The sequence below is a fragment of the Dermatophagoides pteronyssinus genome, unplaced genomic scaffold, assembly GCF_027571235.1.
Source record: "Dermatophagoides pteronyssinus isolate colony J.1.1.1.1 unplaced genomic scaffold, Derpt_VIB-CSIC_2022.12 sq0006, whole genome shotgun sequence".
NCBI classification, from domain to species: Eukaryota; Metazoa; Arthropoda; class Arachnida; order Sarcoptiformes; family Pyroglyphidae; genus Dermatophagoides; species Dermatophagoides pteronyssinus.
Window position 1 is genome coordinate 1,433,620 of NW_027461530.1, and position 25,805 is coordinate 1,459,424.

General features: G+C 27.7%; 1 protein-coding gene and 1 long non-coding RNA gene across 3 annotated transcripts in view; one reads left to right on the plus strand and one right to left on the minus strand.

Annotated features, from left to right (window-relative positions):
* Positions 1–23,543, minus strand: part of LOC142645049 (uncharacterized) — a 49,598-nt gene extending 26,055 nt beyond the window's left edge. For both annotated transcript variants that reach the window (XM_075820195.1, XM_075820194.1), the window contains exons 1-2: positions 22,902–23,543; positions 4,889–5,026 (exon numbers count right to left, since the gene is read on the minus strand). The gene's annotated coding sequence lies outside the window, so the exon portion shown is untranslated. The remainder of the gene's footprint in view (positions 1–4,888; positions 5,027–22,901) is intronic.
* On the plus strand, positions 2,570–3,576 carry LOC142645113 (uncharacterized). The gene is made up of 3 exons (XR_012846293.1): positions 2,570–3,001; positions 3,052–3,113; positions 3,173–3,576. It is a non-coding gene; the product is annotated as an uncharacterized LOC142645113 (long non-coding RNA).
* Positions 23,544–25,805: the final 2,262 nt, after the last annotated feature.

Below are 25,805 nucleotides of genomic sequence, written 5' to 3' on the forward strand. Positions count from 1 at the left end.
AGAGAGAGAGAGAGAGAGAGAGAGAGAGAGAGAGAATGGGAAAGCTATGGGGTCATTTGTTTTTCCAATAATGATGATGATGATGATGGAAATCATAAAATTCAGACAAAGTGAATGCGAAATAGATCAGGTTTGTTTTAGTTGATGGTGGTGGGGGGGGGGTTGAAAAAATAGACTAAATTTAGTAGTTTGTCGAATAACTAAATAGCAGCTGATTGAACTCAAGAATAAAAAGTGACCAGCCAACCACACACAAACACACGACAAAATCTAATGTCGATGATCGAAAACTAATTTTTTTCTTCTCTTCTCTTCTTGATTCCTTTTTTTTTGTAATTAATCATCATATTGCATGAAGAATGATTATGTGTGTGTGTGTGTGCTTGATGTCCAAACGAACAAGGAAAAACCGAAAAAAGAATGGCCACATGTCATATTTAATTCATTCAACAATTCATATAATCATGGATCCATCATGGATGAATTTTAGAAAATTAAGAAAATTTTTTTTCAATATTAAATTATGGAATAACGCTACAACGATAGCCATACAAATTCATTTCTTTTTTTTTTTTTTGAATTTCACGATTCTATGTTATTTATTTCACCAAAAAGAAAGCTAAATTATCATTATCATTTTTGTTCAATTTTTGTTTCATTGTTATTTGCTGGTGTTAAAGATAATTTCTATGTTTAATACTAACTATACAACTAAGCAAGCAATGGGATAAAATGATGGATCATCTGGGCGTTTATCAAAGAACAAAAAAATACATTTTTTTCTTTGTCTAGGTTTTTTTTCTCCGTCCATAACTTATAAATAGAGAAAGAAATAAAGTGATGAAAACTTGAATTTTGGTAAATAATAATAATGGGACCAACAGCAAACACACAGAATATTCTTCTTTTCGCACTTTTACATACATACATACATACAAACACAGGGTGTTCATCAATTCAATTGAATATTTTACACAAAATAACAACAACTACTGTGTGTGTGTGTGTGTGCGTTTGGACGTATATTTCATTTTAATGTTACTGCCCGAGATGATTCAATGTTGATTATTATGATGATGATGATCATCATCATTATTATGAAACTCAAGTTTTGGATTCTATTCCAAAATTTTACTTTTCATTCAGTCATTCAGCATTCTAGATAATGGTGGTGATAGCCTCGGACCATTCAGACAACGATCGAATATTGAAAAAAGAAAAAAAAATCACCAGTCATCATTCAGAATATTCTATTTTTATTCGGGTAATTTTTTTCGTTTTTGTTGAAAATATTATCATTATTTTCTCAAAAATGATGATGATGATATATGGACAAAACTAGAGGGTGTAGAGTACGGTAATACGCATCATTTTCAATAAATTTCTATGCTTTTTTTTCATTATTCAATCGAAAATGATAATAATATGGTGTAGTTGAATGTGTGGATAAATAATGTTTTATGAAACCCAAAATGAACAGGATGAAAATTTTTGTTGCTGTAAAACTGATCATAATCATCATAATGATGATGGAAAAAGTTTCGCTTTTTCATTTTAATATATCCACAAAAATGAAAAAAAAATGATGAATCCATTCCAAAAAAGTCAGTATGGTCGTTCAAGTATGTATCAAATGCTGTGTTGATAATAATATTAATAATTCAAGTGATAAGTACACGAGAATATGATGATCATCATAATATTGGAAATAATCAAAACTTTGAATAAATATACAAACATCGTTTATTGAAACACTTATGAGAAAGTGAGAAAAGCAAGTATCATATTCTTCTGGCCTTTTTTTGAATCGATCAAAGAATATTAAATTACAATTAGATTCGAGAGAAAAAGAAAGAAAATTTATGTATATTTATCATCATCACGGTGGCGCCACTGGGTTATTCAAAAAAAAAAAAAAAAAAAAAATAGAAAATTCTTTAAATGTCAGAGTGTGTGCGTTTGGGTTTAGAATATCATTAGAATAATGAGAATAAAGAAGGAATAATAATGAAATTCCTATATACAATAATGGGAAAAAAACGGAATACATGTTATGTAAGTTTGATTTGGTTTGGTTTTCTTCGTCGTTCTCTATATGAGAATAGAATAATGATCAGAATGTGTATAAATAGAATGAAGAAGAATAGAGAACATAGAGAGATAACTAAGCTTAGCATAGAGCATCTTTCAAATTTGGAAACGGAAAAAAATTCCAAAACATGCACTGCTGTGCATTTGAATTGAGAATTCAAAAAAAAAACGAAAAAGAAAAAAAAAGATTTGCAATTCAAACTTTCTCCAAAAGAAGATGAAGAAAAAGAAGACATTCTGTGACTGCCATTTTTTTCATCCTCATTATATATACAGAAAATTTGGAGAAAACGAAGAAGTGAAAGAATTCCCAGGCAGAAATTTGTCTCTTAAAAAACAGTTCTAAACTGTATAACTATTGAAAACTCTTAAAAAAATATTACGATTTTGAATTTTTATTAAAAAACTATGAAAATTAAAAACTGTTAAAAGTTATTATCAAAGTCAGTTCTTTTTATGCACAGTCACATATTTCATGAATTATACAAAATAAAATTGCACGTGGAAAATTTTTTCATGCTCGCATCAAATATTGAAAATTTTTCTAAGTCAGAATTTAACTTGTAAAAATTTTCAAAATCAGAATTGAATTTGAAAAATTCTTTAAATCGGAATTCAAATTGAATAATTCTTTGAATACGAATTCATACTGAAAATTTTTCAAGTCCAATTTCAACTCTGAAAAATTTTTCAAAGTCCGATTTCGACATAGAAAATTTCTCCAAGTTCGACTTCAACTTATAAAATTTTTCTAAGCCAAAGTCGGACTTGGAAAATTATCATAATTTATTTGATGTCCGAGAATACATAACAATTGGCTGTTCTGTTATAAGTCCCTTTTCCGCTGTTTTTTATGGCCATTAATCAATCTGTTTTGAATGGGTGATATCTTTAATTTTTATGCCATTAAGTAAGTAAAAATGCTATGTTGTTCACAATATTCAATCTCTTTTGCCCAAGTTTCAGTATTCTGTCCAATAATCCATGTCGAATCATTTACAAAACAATCAAAAACAATACAGGTATAAATCTAAGAATGAATGAATTTTCTTCGTTTGCTAATACAATTTTTAATCTTCAGCCAAATTCAAAACTTATCATCAAATTTAATATCAGAAACAAATTACAATCTAAATTACAATCCAAATGATGATACAGAAAGCTTTTCTGACTGATAATGGATTCAACTCATTGTTTGCAATAATCGGAAAAAGTGGTCAAGGAATCGGGACAAATGCATTCAGATTGGCATGAAATTGTCTATAATCAAAAAGAATATGAACAATTTACTCGATTGATTGGAACGTTATTTGAAAAGATTTGGCTACAGAAGAAGCTAACATTTTGTGAGCGTTGGATTTAGATAATATTGAGAGCCAATGTTGAATCGAAAAGTCAATTTTGTTAAATACTGTATTTTTTTGAATTGTACAATTTTATTATGATTTTTTTGATTTAAAAATAAAAATTGATATTCTTAACCGATCAATTAGCTTGAATAATTAATTAAGAATCAAGGGATTAAAATTTTGGACCGGTAAAACCCCCATTTCGGTTCATTCTGAAAACTCTTAAAAAACAGTTTTAAACTTCGAAAAATCGTGCGTTTTTTAAGACTCTGAGAATGGTGTTTTAAGAGTTAACGATTTACTGTTTTGCGACTGTTTTTCAAGAGAAATATTTTTGCCTGGGTTGTGAAAATCAAAAAAAAACGAAACGAAAAAGCATTAATGCTATGCAGTGAAGCTAACTTTAGTTTTTGAATCTTTTACTCTCTCTGTATGTGTGTGTGATGTATTGGTCAACTTTTTTTTTAAGAAAAAAAAATCATGTGCGACAAATATCTTTTTTCTCCCCCACACACACAACGTCACCCACCCACACACATAGCATCAATGTTGATCAAACAAACGAAACGAAGAAACGAAAAAACGGAAAGAATTTAGAATCACCATTTTTTGTTTTTTGAATTGTGATTCAAAATGGTAATCTCATTCATTCAGTTGTGTTTCTTATGCTAAGATCCGAAAATATATAATAAAAAAAACCGATCCATTTTAACAACAAAAAAAACTTGGTAGTTTAGCATAGTAGCTGGGTGGTTGTTGTTGTGGTCAAATCAGAAACATTATTTCGAATAAAATTTTTTTATATATTCCACTTTAGCTTTAACACGAATGACAATGGGATTCTTCATTTTATTTTCTGGTTTATATTATTTTCCTGTGAATACTTATGTATGAATGAATGGAGAAAACCAATGGAAAAAAGTTTCCCAATGAAAATTTTCAAATTCATCATCAAGTATAGGAATAAGCTTTTGATCATCATCATCATCATTACGTAATGAATGGTATTAGTTTTTTTTATTTGGGAAAAAACGAATGGAAATTTTGTGTTGCTCATTCAACAAGCCAAGTCAATTGAAAATTAGAAAATGGAAAAGTCAAGAGAATTTTTTTATCATAATTTCAACATAAATTACACGGAGGGGACAAAAAAAAATATGTATAAGAATTGGTCGATGAAGAGAGAGACAGAATCATTAATAATATTGGAATGTTTTTACAACGAAATTCTTCGATAAAGTATGAGAGTGGTGTATGAAAAAAAATCACCATCATTATCATCATCATCATTGCGTAAATAAGGGAATTTTTGTTTAGTTTAGTTTAGTTTTTTTCACTTTCATCAGCAAACAATTAAAGAGAGAAAGAGAGAAAATTGCTTTCAAACAGCAAAAATGAATGTTTTTTTTTCACGAATATTTACACGAATATAATCGATAATAACTTACCCAAAAATATTTTAGACATGATCAATGGTTAGTTGGTTGGTTAGTGTGTATTCGAGGTAATCCGATTTCATCTATGAATCCACGAAAAAAACAACCGAACGAAAGATAACCAAAAAAAAAAGTCCGAATAATAATAATCTATATTGGAAAAAAAGAGAAGAGAATATATTAAAACAACATGGTCAACATGATTGGCAAAAAAAAATGAAAAATTTGAAATTTTTTAAAAAAAAACCTAAAATATTATCAAGTTTTACTTTCGGCTTTCAATTCTCAATTCGCATTTTTTTCCAAAACAAAATAATTTCAAAACATCAATAATTCTTACACTGTTTCCCATCTACATCATCTATTAAAGTTTTCTCGACCCCCTTATTTTTCTTTATATCTCTCTTGAGAAAAAAACCGAATCGGAACAGGAAATGCGTATTTGCTTCACATTCCAAATAGCAATAGTATATATATTTTTTTCTGGATTTAAATTTTAAAATTAATGATAACCACATCATAGTGAAAAGAATTTATTTGCTACTGCTATATAATAATCCTACAGAATCAGAATAATGTTCAATATGAATTCTATATAATGGATGCTATATGATTCTGGATAATGGATGATGATGATTTTTAAAAAAAAAAAAAATAATGCTTAGCTTGCTGCGCTTATTATTATTTTATTTTTTTTTGCTTTTTAAAATTTTTTTTAGAAAAAAATACCCAACCGACCATACGCATCACACACACACACATGCATCAAATTATATTATGATTATGGCGTGCGCGCATATTCTGTTCACCAATTTTTTTTTCTTTTTACCAATTCTTTTCCAATTGAAATGCTAAAAAAAATTCTCTCTTTTTTTTCAATGCGTTTCAAAAAAAAATTCAACAACAACAACAAAACAAGAATATTACGATTGAAATGATGTTCGTGTGTATCCTCCCTCCTCCAAACAGACTTGTGACTATACTATTATGATGATTTTTTATAATTTTAAAGTTTATAGAATCGATTTTTGTTTGAAAAAAACATCCCGATGTTATAACATCAGAAAATTGGAAAAAAACATAATGACCAGAGCGAAAACAAACAACAAAATTATTTAAATAAAGTTTTATATATAAAGAGCAGAGTGGAAATAGCGGAAGCAGTAGAAATAGTAGAAAAAAAGATCCATCATTATGATATTGCCTATGGGTAGAATTTGTTTGGTGGAAAAATATTGCCCGAAACCGAATTTTAACCCAAAAAAAAACGGACTGTATTTACTGGTGGTGGTGGTGGTGATGGACTTTGGTCATCAAATAGCCTACTAGTGAAACAAAAAATTTCAATTTTTTTTTCGTTCAAAAACAAAACAACAGCAACAACAAATTTGTCGTAGTCGTTTATCATCAAATCAAATTCAATTCAATTCTTTTATGGTTGGATGAATGGAATGGACACACACAAACACATGCAGAATGTGGATGAAAAATTAAAATTTTTCAATAACAAAAACCCAATTCCAAGTTGAATGAAAAACAAATGAAAAAGGAAAAAACTTCAAAAGCATTTGCGTTTCAAACAATGATAAAATGGTAAAATATTACGAATGAATGAATGAAGAAAACATTCGCCATACTTGTAAAGAAATCTTATGATTCTATGAACAAAAAAACGAATTGAAATCATTGAAATTTTCAATTTTATTATGAAATAAAAAATGATAATAAAAATAATTCAACTTGGCAGCAATCTGGCGTGTGTGTGTGTGTAGTTTTTTTTTGCAGTTTTTCAATAATTTTATCCGAAAAGAAAACTTTTGAAATTAAAAATCAAATTTTTGACCAAAAATTTTTTTTGTTGTTGTTGTTGCTGCCTTTATCAAATTGTCAGATTAGATAATTGTCATTTGTAACGAGTGAAAGGAAAATTCATTTAAAAAAACGAAATAAAGGAATTCCATTTTTGTAAAATTAAATTTTGGAACCAACAAAAAAAAAAGAAAGAAGAAATTCTTTGTTTTTTTTCGGAAATCAAAATTTATAGAGGGCGCTTTTTGACCAAATGGGAATGAATAATGATGATGATCATCATCATCATGTTTGTTTGTTTTTTGGATCAAAGAATAATTTTTTTTTCATTCTTTTGTTGTTGTTGTTGATAAAACACTGCTGCTGCTGCTGTTCAACTGCTACTTTTCAAAGTTTATTACGCGAGGATTTATTCAAGTCTTATCATGTTTTATGTTGATTTTTTTTTGTGTATAAATAAACGAACAGCATTCGAAATACCCAAACAAACCGAAAAAACCAAAGCTATATGTGTGTGCTTGTTACGAGATTTTGTTTTTAAATATCTTATTGTTGAATAATGAATTACATCCTTGGACCATTGTTGGTGTGCATGCATAATGATCCAAATTTTTATCTACCAAAACAGCTGGACAAACAAAGAAAAATGTATACCACTACTACTACTACTACTATTTTTACATATACAAAAACAAACAAAGATTTAATTTTGTTCCAAAAGCAAATTTATCAATCAGATATGTATGCTAAACACACACACACACACAAACATTTGCTAGATTGATGTGGCCAATATCATCATATTCAATCGATAAATTTACGTTGATAAGAAACAAATCGAAAGGGAGAGAGGGAGAGAGAGAGAATCTTGATGCATCAGTTTTTTTCTTCTATCATCATCATCATCAAATCGAATATGAAAGTAGTCACAGAATGGAGAATTATTTTCGGTTGACTAAGAAGAAGAAAAAAAGAAGAAGAAGAAGAAGGAAAAAAGTTTGCAAATTCTGTAAGTGAAGACTCTGCATGTTCAGGGTTTTTTTTCTGGGTTGACATCTGAATATATTAAAAACGACTACGACGACGACGACGACGTCAAATTGTTTGGTCAAATCTTTTTTTCATTTTGCAAACGATGTGTCCAAACTACGAATATATAATGTTGATGATGTGATGCATGCATGCATTTGTATGTGCATACTGCATGAACAACATTTTGTGTGAATTTCTTTTTCATTCATTTTGGGAATCGATCCTGAAATAAGTGTGTGTTTTTGTGTGTGTGTGACCATTGAATATTATTGCCCCCCATCCATACATACAATTTTCTGTATGTGAATTTTTTGGAATAGAAAAAGCAGAAACTTTTTTTTTCATTTCAAAAGCAAAAATTCAATATATACATGCATGATGTATATATAGTGATCATTATTATAATATTTGAAATGATGATGAAAAGCATATACAACACACACAAACATTCAAAAGAGAATCCAAAATGAAATTGAATTCGAAATACACACACACACACAATTATTTTGCATTCTTTTCTTGTCACTCGAATTCAATTGAATTTACTTTTTGGATTCTCTCTCTCTCTTTTTCCCTGTGTCCACAGTCCAAAAAGTAAATGACAATAACATACACACGAGGATTCCAATAACCAAAAATGAAAAAAAAATTCAATTCAAATTTTTCCATTATTAAGCATCATTTTTTTTGTTTGGTTTGGTTTGGTTTGGTTTGATCGGTGGAAAAATTATTCGACAGTATAGACTTGAAATTATCATCATCATTTTGTTTAGCATCTCACTCAATATATCGTCAGCCATACGAATAATGAGCTATATTTTTTTTGGGGATCTTTTTTCGGGACACACACACATGATATGTGAATAGTGGGCACACTGTGTTCGTATATATCGAATATCGGATGTGTGTTTAATTAATTTTCAAATCGATATATGAAACTCATGAAAGCAAGCAAGAAGAGAGGAATGAGAAATTCATTTCAAATTCCAAACTTTCAAAAAAAACGAAAGAAAGAAAGAATAAATTATAATGATAATTCAATTCAAGAATTGAATTGAATGAATGAATGAATAAATGATGTTTATTGAACCGTTTGAGAATTTTGCTTGTTATTATTATTATCATTTTATTATTGGGTGGAAATAGGCGTTATTCTACCAAAAGAGAGATGAAAACAGAATTTTAAAGTTTTTTTTTAAAAAAATTCAATTTTTTCAATTCTAAATTTCCATTATCCGCCCATTTTATTGATAAATGAAAAAACGGAATCCATTTTTGGGCAAAAAATAACGAGGACCAGAAGCAGAGAATAGTGTGTGAAATAAAGCAGCAGCAGCAGAATTTTAAAACGAAAAAAAAATTCAATAACCTCATGCAAACAAAAAAAAAGATGCGCATGCACAAAATCTGAATAAATGATGTGTTCACTATATGATGATGATGATGATGATGAAAATACGAATATCCCAAACAAACAAACAAACAAACAAACGGTCAGAAGAAAAGCGCGCGCACATCTCTATGAATGTTCTGAGTTGAATTTTTTTATTTTAAAAAAAATTTAAAATGAAATATAAAATAAAAAAATTTCACAATCAGCATCCATTCCTCCCTCCTCTTTCTCCCTTTTTCATCATATTATGAAATTCAAACCTATAATGATGATGATGATGATGATGATGATGAGAAATAATGGAATATATCGGATGTTTGGTGTGTGTGTGTGTGTGTTTGGATTGATAAATAATTACACACTGACTAACTGAATGACTGAATGACTGACTGACTGAGAATCTAATTCTAAATTCCAGAAATATAGTTGTCTCTTTTTTTTTGGCTTAAAATTTCTTCACGAAATTCAATTCTGCAATTTTGTTGATGCTGGAATGGAGAAAAGTCCAAGCAAGCAAAAAAAAAACAAAACAAACTTTGTGATGCGTTCTGTGTGTGTAAATAAGTAAATACAAACGAATTGAACTAAAAAAAAAAAATTAAATGAGAAAAAATTTGAGTTTTTGAAAAAACCAAAAAATTTTCTATTTTGTTTTGTTACTGTTATAATAAACAAACAGAAAAAAATGATAGTGGACATTCATTTTGAATCAAGAAAAAAAAACTTGATTGCTGGACGACAGTTGGATTTTTTTTCCTTTTCTTCTTTTCCCTTCGACGATAATAATAATAATAATGCTTGATCATCATCGATAATCAATGGAATTTTGAAACACACACACACACACAACTGGATTCATGATTAGAAAAGGGGGTTCAAATTCTTTTTTCTCTGCTTCTGTTGTTGTTTGGACATTATCAACGGAAAAAAATTTCCAAAATCTTCGGATGTAGGGAGAGAGAGAGAGAGAATTTTCTAATGAAAAATTTAAACAACATTAAATAAAATAAAAAAAGAAGAAGAAACTAACGAAAGAAAGAAATTTTTTGTTAAAAAAAATTCAAGTAAAAAAAATGGAATGGACCATTCATTCATTCATTGGTTCACCAGGACCACATTTCATTCAAACATTCAGTGATGTGATGTGAAAGTTTTTTCGTTTTCGTTTTTTTTGTTTGTTTCATTTTATTTTATTTTATTTTTCCAATTTCATTTCATTTCATTTTTTGCCAAACCCATACACACACACTGGTATTATATTCTATTCACATATTCCATAGTCGACTATTTGGTCATCATTTTGGTCAATTTTTAATGCACACACTCACACACATGGCGTCCAACCATAAGCTGAGCAAGCACAACGAATTGGGGGTGGTGTGTGAGGTGGAAAGAAATTGAAAATTCTGATTCCGCTTCGATCGAACTCAAAGAGAAATCAGAATTTGAAACAAGGGGGATTGATGCTTTTGAATGAAAAATTCTCTGTCCCTCTATACTTTGGAATCATTATTTCAAAATGAAAAAAAAATTCTATTCGATTCTTTTGCCAAATTTTTTTTAAAAAAAGTAATATCAATGAATCGAAAGTTTCAAGAAAAAAACTGCTTGCCTAGATAAAAAAACAACAAAACACAAAAGTTTTCGATCAAATTTCACTGGCTTCTTCTTTCTCTTCTTCTTCTTTCGTCGATAAATTCGTAATTTTAAAATAAAAATATTTTGTTTTTCCCCTTGTTTAGTTTAGTTTAGTTGTCAATTTTTCATCAAACAGCAAAAAGAAATAGGCGTTTGGAACAGCCCATTGATGTTCATAGTAGTCGTTGTTGTTGTTGTTGACATAACAAACATCCAGGGCAGGCAAAATTCATTCATTCAGCCAAAAAAGTAAAATGGAAAAATGTTTGCATAAATAATTCAATCATTTTTTAAAATGAAATAAAAAAAACTTCAAATCCAATCCAGTGAACATTTTTTTTTTTTTTGAAACATTTTCAATTCATTTCAGTCAGTCATTTGAACATAGAAACGAGTATTGCACATCATTGGATATTACGAAGTAAGAGAGAGAGAGAGAGAGTACGAGTGAGAGAACCTCACTGATGACATAAAAAAGTAATTTATTTTTTTTCAGTTGAACAAAAAAAGTTTCAAAATTTGAAATACAATAACCGTAGCTGTTGTTTGTAGTGTTATCCCCAAATTTTCAATGTTGAATTTTTGAGGCACGGAAAAAAGCACGGTATATTTTTTCTGGACAGAAGCAAAATTACTTCAACAGTAGAAAATAATTGGAATAAAGATTCGAATTCATTCTATTTTTCCTTTCGGATTCTGATCATTTTTATTTTCAATAATTTTAAATTTATTTTAAAGAAAAAATAATAATTTCATTTCATTTCAAGTACACTGATGATGATAATTTAGTATAAATTAGGCAACAAAAAATGAAAAGTTTTTTTTTCAAAAAAACTTCAACTAATAACAAACATTTCTGGACCAACGGTCATTTACCACACACACACACATTCACTACACTGCTGCTTTATTTCCATTGCCAAAACAAAAAACACCATTATCCTCATCATCATGTGAATGGATGAGGATATTTTTTTCTTCAAACAAAAAAAACCGATCGAAATGTATATTTTTTCTGGTTTTTTTAAAGCCAAATAGAGAAAGAGAAAGAGAAGAAAATGGAAATTATTAATGTTGTTAGAATATTATAGAAAGTTTTTTTCTCTCTTTTAAAAAAAATAAAACCTTATAATAAAGTGAAATAAATTCAACATACAGAAAGAGAATCCAGAATCCAGAATGTGCGTATGTTTCCAAATTCTATAAGTTTTTAATGTTTGTTTGTGTGTGTGTGACTAAATAATGACTTTTTTCTATTTTATTTTATTTAAAAAAATAACAAAATTTAACAAAAAAACAAAAACAAAAATTCTGTTGTTTTTGTTGTTCCATGACTGAAAATGATGTTATTGAGCATCATTATAAACCAAGAGAGTGAAAAAGAATGGCCGAAAATCTTATTATAAATTTCATTTTTTTCCATTTGTTTCATTTCTTCTGCTTTTTGGATAAAGCCAATGAAATGAAATTGAAATGAATGTTAGAAAAAAAAAGAGAGAGAAAACAATAGTGTTTCGCGGTATAACAAGAATAAAAAGTATTTTTTTCAACTAAACAAAAAAAAAATTTTGAAATAAAAATTAATGAGTAGCCTCAATGGAACTCGCGTAAGCTAAAATTTTTACTATTCATTTTGATTCATTTGATCATCAATTCAATGCGGAAAACAAAACAAAAAAATGTACGGTTGAAATATATCCATGGCCAGTATAATGGTCATATTTTTTCATTTTCAAAATGATTTTTTTTCAATGTTTTGCACAATAAATATCTCCATATAATGGGCTTTGAATTTCACTATTTTATCCTGAAAAATGAAAAGTTTTTTCAACAAATATCTCGATCGATGTGCCGGACAATTACAGTTTACAGTTTGAAGTGAAAATCCAGAAAAAACTTTTTTAAAAATCCAAAACCATCATCATCATCATTGATCATTATTTTCCCCAGCAAAAAAAAACAACACATTATCATATCCATAATCATCAACTTTTGGCTATTGGTATACGTGTAATATGTATGAATCGATGGTTACATCATCGAGGAGAGAATAGCTAAAACAAGCAAAACAATCGAAATTTTGTTGACATTATTATTCAATGTTGAGTAGAGGTTGATTTTTGGTTGGAGAAAAAAAAACGGTAATGTGATGATGATGATGAAACAATCATTATCATATACAGAGAGAATACCGAGAGAATATGAAATGAAATGAAAATGCTATGCATCAACGAACAATGATGATGATGATGACAAACGTTAATGATCATGATGATGATGATGATGATCATCTATCTGAAATGAAAACACTCTAGAAAACTCCTCTATTCAGAGTAGCAGTCAATTCATTTTGAATGGATAATGATTATGTTGGAAAAGAACTTTCAGAACTGAATTGAATGACAGGCAGGCAGGCAGGCAGTCAGGTTTCACAAATGAATGAATGAATGAATAAGCGAGCAGAGGAGGAAAATATTGGAAAATGTTTTTTATTTTTTTGGATCAGAATTCCCGTTATAATATTCAATGAACAACGATATGATAATAGTATATTTCACATATGCATGCATAATGAAGTATCCGATCCCATTTAAAAGAATTGAAAATTTTGGCTTGTTTCAAATTACACACATTCGTTATTCATATTGTTTTGTGGGTGTATATTTGTATTATGAATAACGTATAGTGGTAATAGTAATAACTAATCTTAAATATAATTATAATGATAATGATTATAAAAAGCAAATAATAATAATAATAATGATGATGTTGATTGTTAAAAAGTGATTAAAAATAGAATGTGTGTGTGTATAGAATCCAAGATGATTATTATAATAATAATGTAGTGGATAATGATAATGATCTGACCCTATTTACCAGTTTATAATGATAACATGCATAAATGATCATTGTGGCCGGTTTGTTTGTATTCATTTGCATAAGAATTCCATTTAGAAAATCGAAAGAATTATAATTTCTTTTTTTTTGGTTGTTCAGGTTAGGTTGAATTGAATGATGAATCAATTTATTTTGAGAATCAAAAAACAGAATAAAAAAAAACAAGACACATGTCGCCACCTATCGATAAAAATGTTTTCAAATTGATTTTTTTTCTACTGTTTCCATTTTGCATAATTTTTGCATAAAGATTTTTTTCAGTTTTCACATCACTTCGGCAAGATGAAAAAAACTGACGAAAAAAAACCTGATTTCAATGATTTTTCAATGACAAAAATAAATTTAGGCGCAAAAAAACAGAAAACTGCTACTTAAAAATCTATGACATAATTCATACTGGGCAAAATGTACGGCGTGTTTTCTTAATAAATCTGTTATCTGTTTAATCTTTGCAAATTTCCATTTTGCAAAATGGAAATTTACAACAACAACAACAACAACAACAAAATTGACAAACAACCATGAAGAAAAAACAACACTTCATCATTGAATTTAACAGAAAGAAAAAAAAATGTGCAAAATTATCGATTATGAATATTAATATCCATAATTAAAAAAAAAAAAAGATATTTCCAAAAAAAAATTCTGCAGAAAAATTTAAATCCATTTAAAATTCACATTTCAAAGTTCAAGAAAAGAAAAAAACATTATGCAAATCAATTTTTCTCTCTCCTTCTTTGGTCGGATGCAAAAAACAAACTGAATTTAATAGAAAAAAAAGATCAATTGCCTGATTAATATTCACAAGTTTATTCAATAGGTCGTACGAATTTAGGAAAATTTGTCCAATGAAGAAGAAGAAGAAGAAAAAAAAATTGAATAAATTCAAATTATAATGAATCCATCAACAGAAAAAAATAATAATTAACATCAAAAAAATTTTCAAAATCAAATTGATAAATGGCCATGACCATGACGTTTTAGATAGTCATCATCATTATCATCATTATTAAACACTTTTTTTTTCATATGACAAATTCTGTATTATCATCATCATCATCATCATTGGAATTCAATTAGATTTGCAACCAAAGAGTGAGAGAGAGATAGAAAAACATTAATTCACATTATGGAATTTCATAATAACATTCATTATTTCTCGATTCCATTTTGTGTGTGTCTTTTGTCGATTCGTGTTGTTTTCAAGTTGCAACTCAATTGGAAACAAAAATCTTTTACCGATCAATGAACAGGATGAGCCATCTGATGATGGTTCCAGGAACCACCACCACCACCACCGATAAGCAGAATTGAAATTTTCTAATTACAAATTCAACAATAACAACTCTTCGCTATTAAATACAATTACAAATGGATAAAGATAACATTATGCTCGAGGTAATACGTGTCAACAAAACAAAACAAAAAAAAATTTGATCGCATAATGATGATAATGATTTGCATGAAATTGGCCAAAATTAATGATTTTTTTTTGAAAAAAAACGACCGGCATATCTATCTCTTTTTTTCCCCAAAAACATTATCATCATTTACATAAAATCACATATTGAATCCAAATGAACGATTTTAATCGCTCATTTAATTTAGGCAAAAAAAGGCAGATTTTTTTCAAAAAAGCTATCTAAGGAGATCTGATCTGCATTTTGTATTGATCTGCATACCGAAAAAAACAACAACAACAACAAAACAAAACGCTGTTCATGTTGACGACAAGTCACGATTATGATTCCATTTAATGATAACAACAGCAACAGTTTGATAAAAAAGGGAAAAAAAATTTTAATATATTAATTTCGTACCATTAAATCCTGGCCAATTAATATATCTCTTTTCAATATAATAAGATGGAAAACGAAGAAACAAAAAATTAATCAACAACAACAACATATGCATTGGTAAGATTAACTAGGAATGAATGAGTTAAATCAATCTAAACTGTTGATCATGATGATGATGATGAAGAAATTTACTTTATTTAAATTAGTCCATTATCCCAATGTCGAATAACATGTTGATGATGAGGATAACATTCAATTTATTAATCGAAAATTAAGAGAAATTATTATTATCACTAAAATTTTGCTCTCCCCTTCAATATATGTGTGCTTGAATGACCTTTATTTGATCGAAAAAAGCAGCATTTGATTTGCAAATGTTTAATTGAGTTAAATTCTACCTACAATCAACAGATCAAGAGACGAATCAAGAGTGACACGTCGAATCTACGTGAACAAAATTTTTGCAATTTGCATATCAACAAAGTAAAATAATTCGCATACACACAAAACGAAGGTTTTAATGAAGAATTTTTGTTTCTATCATTTGTCATTGAAAATCAAAGTCAAAATCCTAAAAATGTTCTTGATTACATGTCAGTGACATGGAAATTAACAAAAACAAAAAAAAATCTTGTCATTTGCATGATGATTGTCAACCAAACAACCAAACAGCCGCAGCAAGCATCATCATTATCAACTTTATTACGAATCACACACCACATGTGTGTGTTATCAAATTTTATAAAAATTTAAAAAAGACAGGACCGAATAAAAAAAACAAGATAAATATGTTTGTGTGATGATCAGATTGATTTCAATCAGAAATCAAAAATCAAAAAAAAATGCAAAAGGCAATCAGAGGTACTCTTGATATTCAAATGACTAAAACTTGAAAAAAGAAGAATCGTGCACAAGTAATGATTGAATGATTCAAATAAAAAAAAATATTCAGATTCTTAGATTTCAATCATCATCATCATACCGGTGAGTTGTATATGACAGAACAGGATAGTTTTGATTGCATCGTTTTTTCTTGTTGTTGTTGTTGTTCATTAATCTGGCGGCAATGGCCTTGAATTTGGTTTGCAGAAGATTTTCAAAACCATCACCATCTTTGCTGAAGAAAATCATGCAAATAAAAAAATGAAAACTATTTTGCATGTCTAATTAATTATCATCATCATCATCATCAATGAGGGAAACAAAATTAAGCTTAGCAAGCCGAATCATTCAATCACTTGCTGATGAAGGGATTTGCATATAATATACATTACATAATACCATTGATACCCTGAAAAACATCGTTGAATGTTTTTTTTAAATTTTTGCTTTAAGCGTGCTGATTTATCTTTGAAAAAAATTCTAATTTGCATCATACTTATCCAGTGTGTGTGTATGTGGAGAGAGATGCTAATTGTTTTTTAAGCTAAAAAACATTACCTTAATCTTCGAAGAACGAATAGCAAGAGAGAGAGAGAAAAAACCAATTTTTCTTTGAAAAATCTCCCTTCATTTTTTTCGTAAAAAAACATGCAGATTAAGAAAAAAAACATTTTTGTAAAACATGGATGTTTTTTTTGGAGCTAATACAAGAAAATCGTGTACAAAATTTTTAACATCAAGATTTTTTTTTTGCTTTTCAAAATAAATCTGTTGTGATTATCGTGTGTGCAAGTGTGTAAGCATCTCTAAATTTTTTCGGGTGAAAATTTTTTGGAAAAAAAATTTCGGTTCATTATCATTATCGTAGTCATTTTTTACACCTTTTTTTTCTTTGATTCAGAAGAAGAAGAAACGCAGAGTGGATGAAAATTATTCTAATTATCAATTCTGATTATTAATTAAACAACAAAGATATGATAAAGAAAACAAAGCAAAAAAAAAAAATAAAGGCTTGTAATAATCATAGAGAAAATAAGAAGAAGAAAAAATTTGGCTAAAAATTTGCAAAATATTTTCTCGTTGTTGTTGTAATGCCAGTATACTTACACAGTGTAAGATAAGATGGATTCGACACTTATGGATTTGGCCAACATTTTTTTTTGCATATTTAATGAACGAGAACAAAGATAATGATGAAGCGCGAATATTTAATTAATGATTAAACTTCATTTTTTTTTTTTTTTTTTTGTTTCATACATTTATATCGATATAAACGAACAGAAAATTATCTTGGTTGGTTGTAATTCTTGATCATTATTGAAAGATTACTTGTGAGCATCCTAATTTTTTCGTTGTGGAAATGTTTCGGATGAGAATTTTTTTCTTTGGTCATACAGTTTTTCTCTGATTTGTAGTTGATAAAATTATTATCAACTACATAAATGATGGATTAGCATTTAAAAATCAAAAGCATGTTCACCTGGGAATCTGGAAATTGAATTGGTTTTTTTCCTTTTATCAATGTAGATGTATTGAAAGAATGTATGTTATTTTGAATCTTTTCAAAAAAAAGTTTGCTTTTTTTCTGCTTGTAAATAAATAATTTTCACGTACTGAAAGAGGACACAGAGATTATACAAACAAGTACAAAATTCTCAATCAATCCATCAATGAATTCGATCATAATCGCAAAGATTGAGAATGAGAAATTTTTTTTTCTTTTGAGTTACTTGAGAACAACAAGATTCTCAGTACAAAAATTGCATAATAAAATTTGTCAAATCACAAAAACAGATCTTATCAAGCTAGAATCACTTACTCAAATAAGTTTCAAAGGCAAAAATGTTGCTGTTGTTGTTGTTTGAATTCATTGAATTCAAATTTTATGGAGTTTGGAAAAAGAAAAAACGATGGAAAAACCATCAAAATCAATTCAACAGGTAACATAATGATCATCATTATTCAAATAGAATGATGATAATAATAAATTTTTGCAAAAAGCAACAGAAAAATACATAGAAAATCCAAATTGTTATTGTCACACATATACACACACACCATATATTGATTGATAATCGACAATTATCATCATCATCATCTGATTGAAATTGACAAAGAACATTGACATCAATCAATGTATTGTAAACATTATTAAGATTGAATAATCTAAAAATTGATGGAAAATTCTTATTCAAATATCTTAAATCAAATCAAAGTTCGAGTAGCGATAATGTATATTTTTTTCATTTTCATCTTTATATCAATGATCGGATGTTTCTATGATGATGATGATGATTATCATATTTACTCATCATCATCATCATCATCGTGGAAAAAAAATCGAAAGTAAAATGAATCAAGTGGATAATCAAATAAACGAATCAAATCAATAAAATCTGGATAGTTTCCATATATGCACACTTAAACAAACAAACATCAGTAATGATCATTTTTTCATTTTGCTTTTCTTAAATAATTAATATTGATTAATTATCGATGATCCATCGATAATGGTGTATTTTGGATGATGATGATGATAAACTCCTCACCTTCTTTATTTCTGAATTCTTAATCAAAAATGAATTGAAAAATAAAAATGTTTGTTTTGTTTTGTCAAGTTTGTTGACCGATAAAGATTGTTTGGTTATACCATTATCATTTACATTTGAAAAAATTCTTTTTTTTTTTTGTTATTTAAAACATTTATTATTAGATTGATTTTCATGGATTATAAATAATAATAAATAAAAAATATTATTCATAATCAAAACTAAGAAACTAACTAAGATAATCTATTACAATCCGTTGCAAAAAAAAAAAAAACAACAAGCGGATAATTGTCGCCAATCGGCGCCAAAATAAAAAATAAATCAACATTCCATGTTATTGTTATTGTTGTTGTTGTTGAAAGAAAAACAAATCCTAATCAATCTTTTTTTTTCTTCTCTACTTTACAATTGACAGTTAATAAGTAAAATGTGCCATACATTATTATCTATCTATTTATAATATTAATCAGTAAAAATTGCTTGTTTAATTTGATGATAATCATAATCATCATTATTATTATTATTGGCTAAAACATAATCGTTGTTGTTGATGTTTTTTTTTCCTATTTGTTTGCTTATTATTATTATTATTTTGTCCAAACAAACAATATGCAAGCATATTTGAACTATGGAATTTTATATTATGAAAATTATCATCAATAGGAAAACAAAAAAAAATTATCAATGGATTTTTGGATTGCATACATTGTTTGTGTGTGCTGGTGGTGGTGATAATGGGTGTTTTGTATTTGTTGTTTAATCGATGATAATGATGATGAAACGTTTTTCAATGTTTTTTTCTTTTTTAAATTCTTCCTGATATATATTTTTTATTTCCAAGTTTTTGGTAATAATTTTATAATTTTTGATTTTCATTCTTAATTAAAGAAATTACAAATTAATGACCGATAATTGGGTTAATTAAACATTGATGATTGAATCAACGAAAATGAATCAAAGAAAAAATTTCATCGCCATTTTGTTGTTTATGAGAAAAAAAAATTAACAAACAAAATCAATTTTCTTTGATTCTAATTTTACATTTATAAATCCGTTTTTTTTTAATTTCTACTCAAGTCATTTGATGATGATGATGATGATGATGATATGTAATATATTATTGTTGATAAACAAATGAAATAAATAGATTTCCTTTAATTAATTAATATTGATTATCACTAATTGTCGACTTGGAATGATAAAAATTATTATTATTTTGAAATTAAAAAAAAAGAATCGCGTGCAATCAAATCAAACTACATACATGTATATATAGAGCACACACGAGATCATTTTCTTTTTTGTTTTTTGATTAAAATCGCAATAGATTTCTCTGCAAAACAAGTAAAACTATTGTCATTTCAAAGATTCTGCTTATTCATTTTATTTCATCAATCAAGTATAAAGCGTGCTAAGCAAACGAATCAATGAATTTAGGGTTAAATTTACACACTAATCATATCGAATAATTAATTAACGAAAAAAAAATATTAATTAATCATCATCGAACCATTGACAATAACAACAACAGAAAAAAAATGATGAATGTCACAGCAATGATAACATTTCAATCGGATTTGAAAAGTGAAGAGAAGAAAATTTGATTGACAGATTCTATATTCAAAAATTATTCAAGAACATTTTTTGAAATGAACGAAAAAAATGAATTGACAAAACATTTAAACAAGCAAAAAAAAAAAATTTATTGACATTGAAAAAAATGAACAAAATCATCATCAACAACAACCGAAGAAGAAAAAGAAGAATATTGAACAAGATTAACAGAACGAAAAAATTCCCGAATCGTGCCATTGAATATGCATAGAACATAATAATCATCATCAATTTACAAATTTGATCAGTCATCATTATCATTATCATCATTTGACTGAATGTTTTTTTCATTATTTATCATTGGAATAAACAAAATATACACAAACAAACACAAACACAAAATGAATGAATGATAAAATGTCACAATGTCAACCACGAAGAAAAAAATTTTCACATCCAATTTTTTTGTTGAAAAAAAATATGAATAATCACTGTGTGCATAAACACACACACACACACACAGGTGTGTGTGTCGTGTATTACAATTCACATATGATCCGATCATTTTCTTTATCTACAATTTTTTTTTTTTGTCAAATGTCAATAACATAATCATCAATCATAAATAATGAATGATTGATTATGAAAATATGAATGATATTTGCATATTATCATTATAATGTAAACAAAAAAACAAACGAAGAAGAGTAGAGTAAATTTGATTTAGATATCAACCAAAAATTTGATTATTTAAATAAGGAAGTTGATTTGATTCTTCAGAAATTTATTTATTTTCATAAATAGAATATTTACATTGAAAACAAAGCTAAAACTTTCTTGTACTTGCTCTCTTATGTTGATTTTGCTTAATTTTCAATGATTTATCATCATCATGAAACGAAAGACTTTATCATCAACAACAACATTTAATGGATTGGATCAATGTTCAAACATATCCTTTCATTTACGATGTGATGTGATTTGCATAAATCCACAAAATCAACAACAACAACAACAGAGAAAAAAAAATTTCAATTTTGATAACCCCTTTTAAACAGTATCAGCCAAACTTAATATTTTCATCAAATTTGATTGATTTATCTGAAAATTTGAAATTTGAAATGATGATATTAAAAACAGAAGAAATCTGAAATGAAAATCTGTGTCAAACAACGATAATTGAAAATTAATTCGAGAAAAAAACATCTACATACACACACACACATATTTCATAGAATTTGTTGATGTTTTTCTTCAATAGAAAAAAACAAGTAGTAAAATGATAACTAAATACAAAAAAAAAATTGACACCTGAATCTAACTGTGTGTGTCTGTGTCTGTGGATTCACAAGATCGAGATTATAAATTGAAGAAAAATACTTTTTCCCACCAACAAAAAAACCAAAAAAAAAAAAACCCTTTTTTTCTGGTAAGAATTTTGTCATAAACCAAAGAAGAACATGATAAGAAAAATCAGTGGGAATCGTTATATATAAAGATTTATTTATAAAATCATCATGATATCTATCGATGAAAAAAATCCATCCATTGAAACATTTTATGACACCGAAGAGTGATTGAGTTGATAATAATTCCATCTTAAAAAAAAAATTCTCATTTAAATTTCATTCAGATCATCATCAAGCTTCAAGTGTCACAACACACACACACAATTAATGGATCTAATGATTGTCATCTATGATGATGATGAGAAACACACACAGAAAAAAAGCTTGTAAGCCGATTAGCTTGAAAACAAAACAATAAAAATGGAAAATTAAATTCAGGAAAAAATTAAAGCTGAAAACAATCCAGGTAATTTTTCACAAATATCGATTGATCGATTGATCATCGATTATCGCCATCATCGTTGTCGTTGTCGCCGTTGTCCTAATAATTCATCGGACAACATTATCATCAACAGATCATTAAATCAAATTTTAAAATCAGGATTTGGCAAACAACAACAACAACAACAACGGCAAAGGTATGATTTCATATATGGATTAATTAACCCTTTTTTCTCTCCATCATCTCGTTATGATTACTATTTTTCTATCGAATTGAATATGAATGATGATGAAAAAAAACTTGAAATTTTAAAATTATTTCAACAGCAAAAACCCTAATGTGTTTATTTCTTTCTGTCTCAGTGTATGTATGGCCCCAATTGGTGCCATTCGTTTTTTTTTAACATTACAGATGTAATTATGTATTTAAATTAATTTACATTTTTTTCGCTTTTCATGTCTATATCGTTATTCATTTTTTCTTTATAAAAAAAAAATTTCATTTGCAATCATTTGATAATCAGTGGATAATTTTTTTTTCTTCATCGTTTTTCAACGAAAAAAAAAATTACATTACATTCAAGCTTTATGATTTTAAATTAGCGACACACACAAACACACACAGGTAAATGATGAAATATTTTTTTTTCAGCCGAGTGTGAGTGAATAAATATCACATACCTTGCTGGAATTTTTATGTTTCGTGTGATATGTGGGAAAAAAATATTTCAAAATTCAAACACAAGACACAAGCTGATTATAAAATTAACACAGGTAAATACACACACACAAACATAGATCACTGAATATATTGAAAATAAATTTGTCACAATTAATTTCAAATGGGATTTATTGATTAATTAATCATTATTAGATCGTTGTAGAATAAATGATTTATTCACTGAACACACACACACACGCACACATTTGATTTAACACAAAGATGTTTAAAGGGAAACACTTGTTGTTGTGGTTGTCGTTATCATTGTTTTTTTTTTTCTTGGTTTATGTCAATCATCAATCGATAAATAATCGATCGATCGATTTCAATCGGAAACGATAAAATAGAAACAAAACAAAAATGATGATAATAAAAAGAAGAATGTGTGAAAAAAATATGATTCAAAATCAGAACTTCAACAAACCGGAATAACTAAATTCATGAATTGGGTAAATTTTCAAATATCAAAATGATTTTTTTAAAAGTAGTGTTTACAATGATATGGTTTGTTTGTAAATGTGAATGTCTGATGTATGAGAATAATAATCATCAACATTTTGAAGGAGATATCTACGACGACGACCACCACCACCATCATCATCACCACTATCATCAAAATCGTCAATATGCGCGCGCTCTTCTCAATTTCTTTTTCTTTTCTTTTCGTTTCTCTCCAAATATCTATCTCTCTCAAAATGTATCGATGTGTTTGGCGCACACATACATTGAAAATGGTAAACACTTGAATGACTAGCTGATTAGTGGAAAAAAAGAAGATATTAGCTATATTGCGTAGCTGTTTACGGCTGATGATATTTGCGCGCGGGATACAAAAAATTTGAAAAAAAAATAAGATCAAAACCACTACCACTAATAATTGTGCGCGCGCATACTTTTCATTATTAGTTTTTTTTAATTAAATCGATTTGTTAATTAATCGATTATCATTTAAGGTTGAAAATAGAAAAGGAAACTGAATCTTTTCGGTGTTTCTTTTTATTCTTTCCACAAGAAAAAAGAAAAATTAACGAATAAAATGTTCGTTGAAAAACTTTCCACTAAAGAATATCGTATATCATTTATCATGGCATGATTATGATGATGATGGTCATCATAATTTGACATAATGTCATCGAAACCCATCATAGTTTCCTTTCAAAATATTATCATTGTTTTTTCCTAATGTCGCTACCATATTTGTGTTGGCGAATTTCGTTGTTGTTTTTCAACCAACAACAACAGCAAAACAGAAAAGATTAAGATGTTGACTTAATTTCGATGAAAACAGCAACAACAACAAAACATTAATTAACCACTTTTATTAGCTATAATGATCATCATCATCATTAGAATGATAATGATGATAAAAAGGTGGGCGATACATAAACTTCCTTTTGTTTTTTGGCTGAAAAGAAAAAAAAACTACGCAAACTAGCGTAGCGTTTGGTCAGCTGCGCATATTATCATTGTCATTTTTGTCAAATTAGAATGAATGAATGATAAATATTTTTTTAGCAGAAAAAAATTTAATGATTATAATCATTATACTAATGATGTTTTCATCATCACATGGAAACTGTGGAAATTCTGGTATTAAAAAAAAATACAAACAAATTCTCAAACAATTAACCAAAAGACAAAGACAAATTAGTATAAATAATGAGGATGACAGTGAAAATAAAACCAAAAACAGAAAAACATTCATCATTAGAATAATTAGCTATCATTATTTGTAAAACAACAACAACAACAGCAACATTAAACATACAAATTATTAGATGTTTTTGTTTGTTTGTTTTATAAAAAAAAATACATAAATCATTTTTATTTAAAAAACTAACTAACTAACTAAACAACCAAAGTTCTGGATATTTTTTCCTTTATTTATTCATTTCTTAATTCATTCATCTGAATCTGAATCTCATTATAATGATAATTACAAAGTTTTTTTTTGACAAAATTTTTGTGATAAACAGAAGCATACAATGGGTAACAACAACCTATAATGCTTTTTTTATAAAGAAAAATGACAAAAGAATAGCCTCAAAAATGTTTTGAGCATCATTGAACAGTACACAAAAGAGAAAATTTGAATTTTTATTTTTTGTTTTGAAAAAAATTCGAAGGAAATGAGATCCTATATCAAATTTTCAAATGATAAGTTTAACCAATTGTTTAACATTGAAAAAAAACATGTATTATGCATAGGTTTGTTGTTGTTGTTGTTAGAGACAATCACCGCCACTACAAATATTCATTTGAATGAATGAATGAATGAATGAACCAATCGGTTTTTCTTCTTTTTATTCTTGTGATATGCATATTATATGCAAAAAAGATGTGTGTGTGTGTGTGTGTGTCTGTCAGTCATTCATTCATTCATTTTGTTGATGTTTTTTCTTTTTCTTTTGCTTGAATAAAATCAACTGAATGATGGATGGATGGATGGATGTGTTTCGATTGTGTGCGTTTGTCTGTGTGTGTTCAGCCCCTTTCACCACACACAAGCATATTATTAACAATGGCAAACAATTTATTTGCGTGTATGTTTTCTGCATATATTTTCTACAAACATTTGAAACAACGATTTTTTATTGGATGATGATGATTATGGTGATGATAATAATGGTCTCTATGTAATTTTGTTATTTTTGTAAAAAAAAAGGAAATCTATATAACAAGTTGTTTATGTAAATTAGATTCATTGAAATGAAATAAAAAAAATGATTGTGGCCAAGGGAAGGAGTGATTTTTCTTTTTCCTCGATCAAGATGATCATTGAATATTCAAAGATATGAAGATACAAACCAAAAAAAAAGTGGGTTGGATTCATCATTTGGAATTGCTTTTTTTGTTTATTGCAT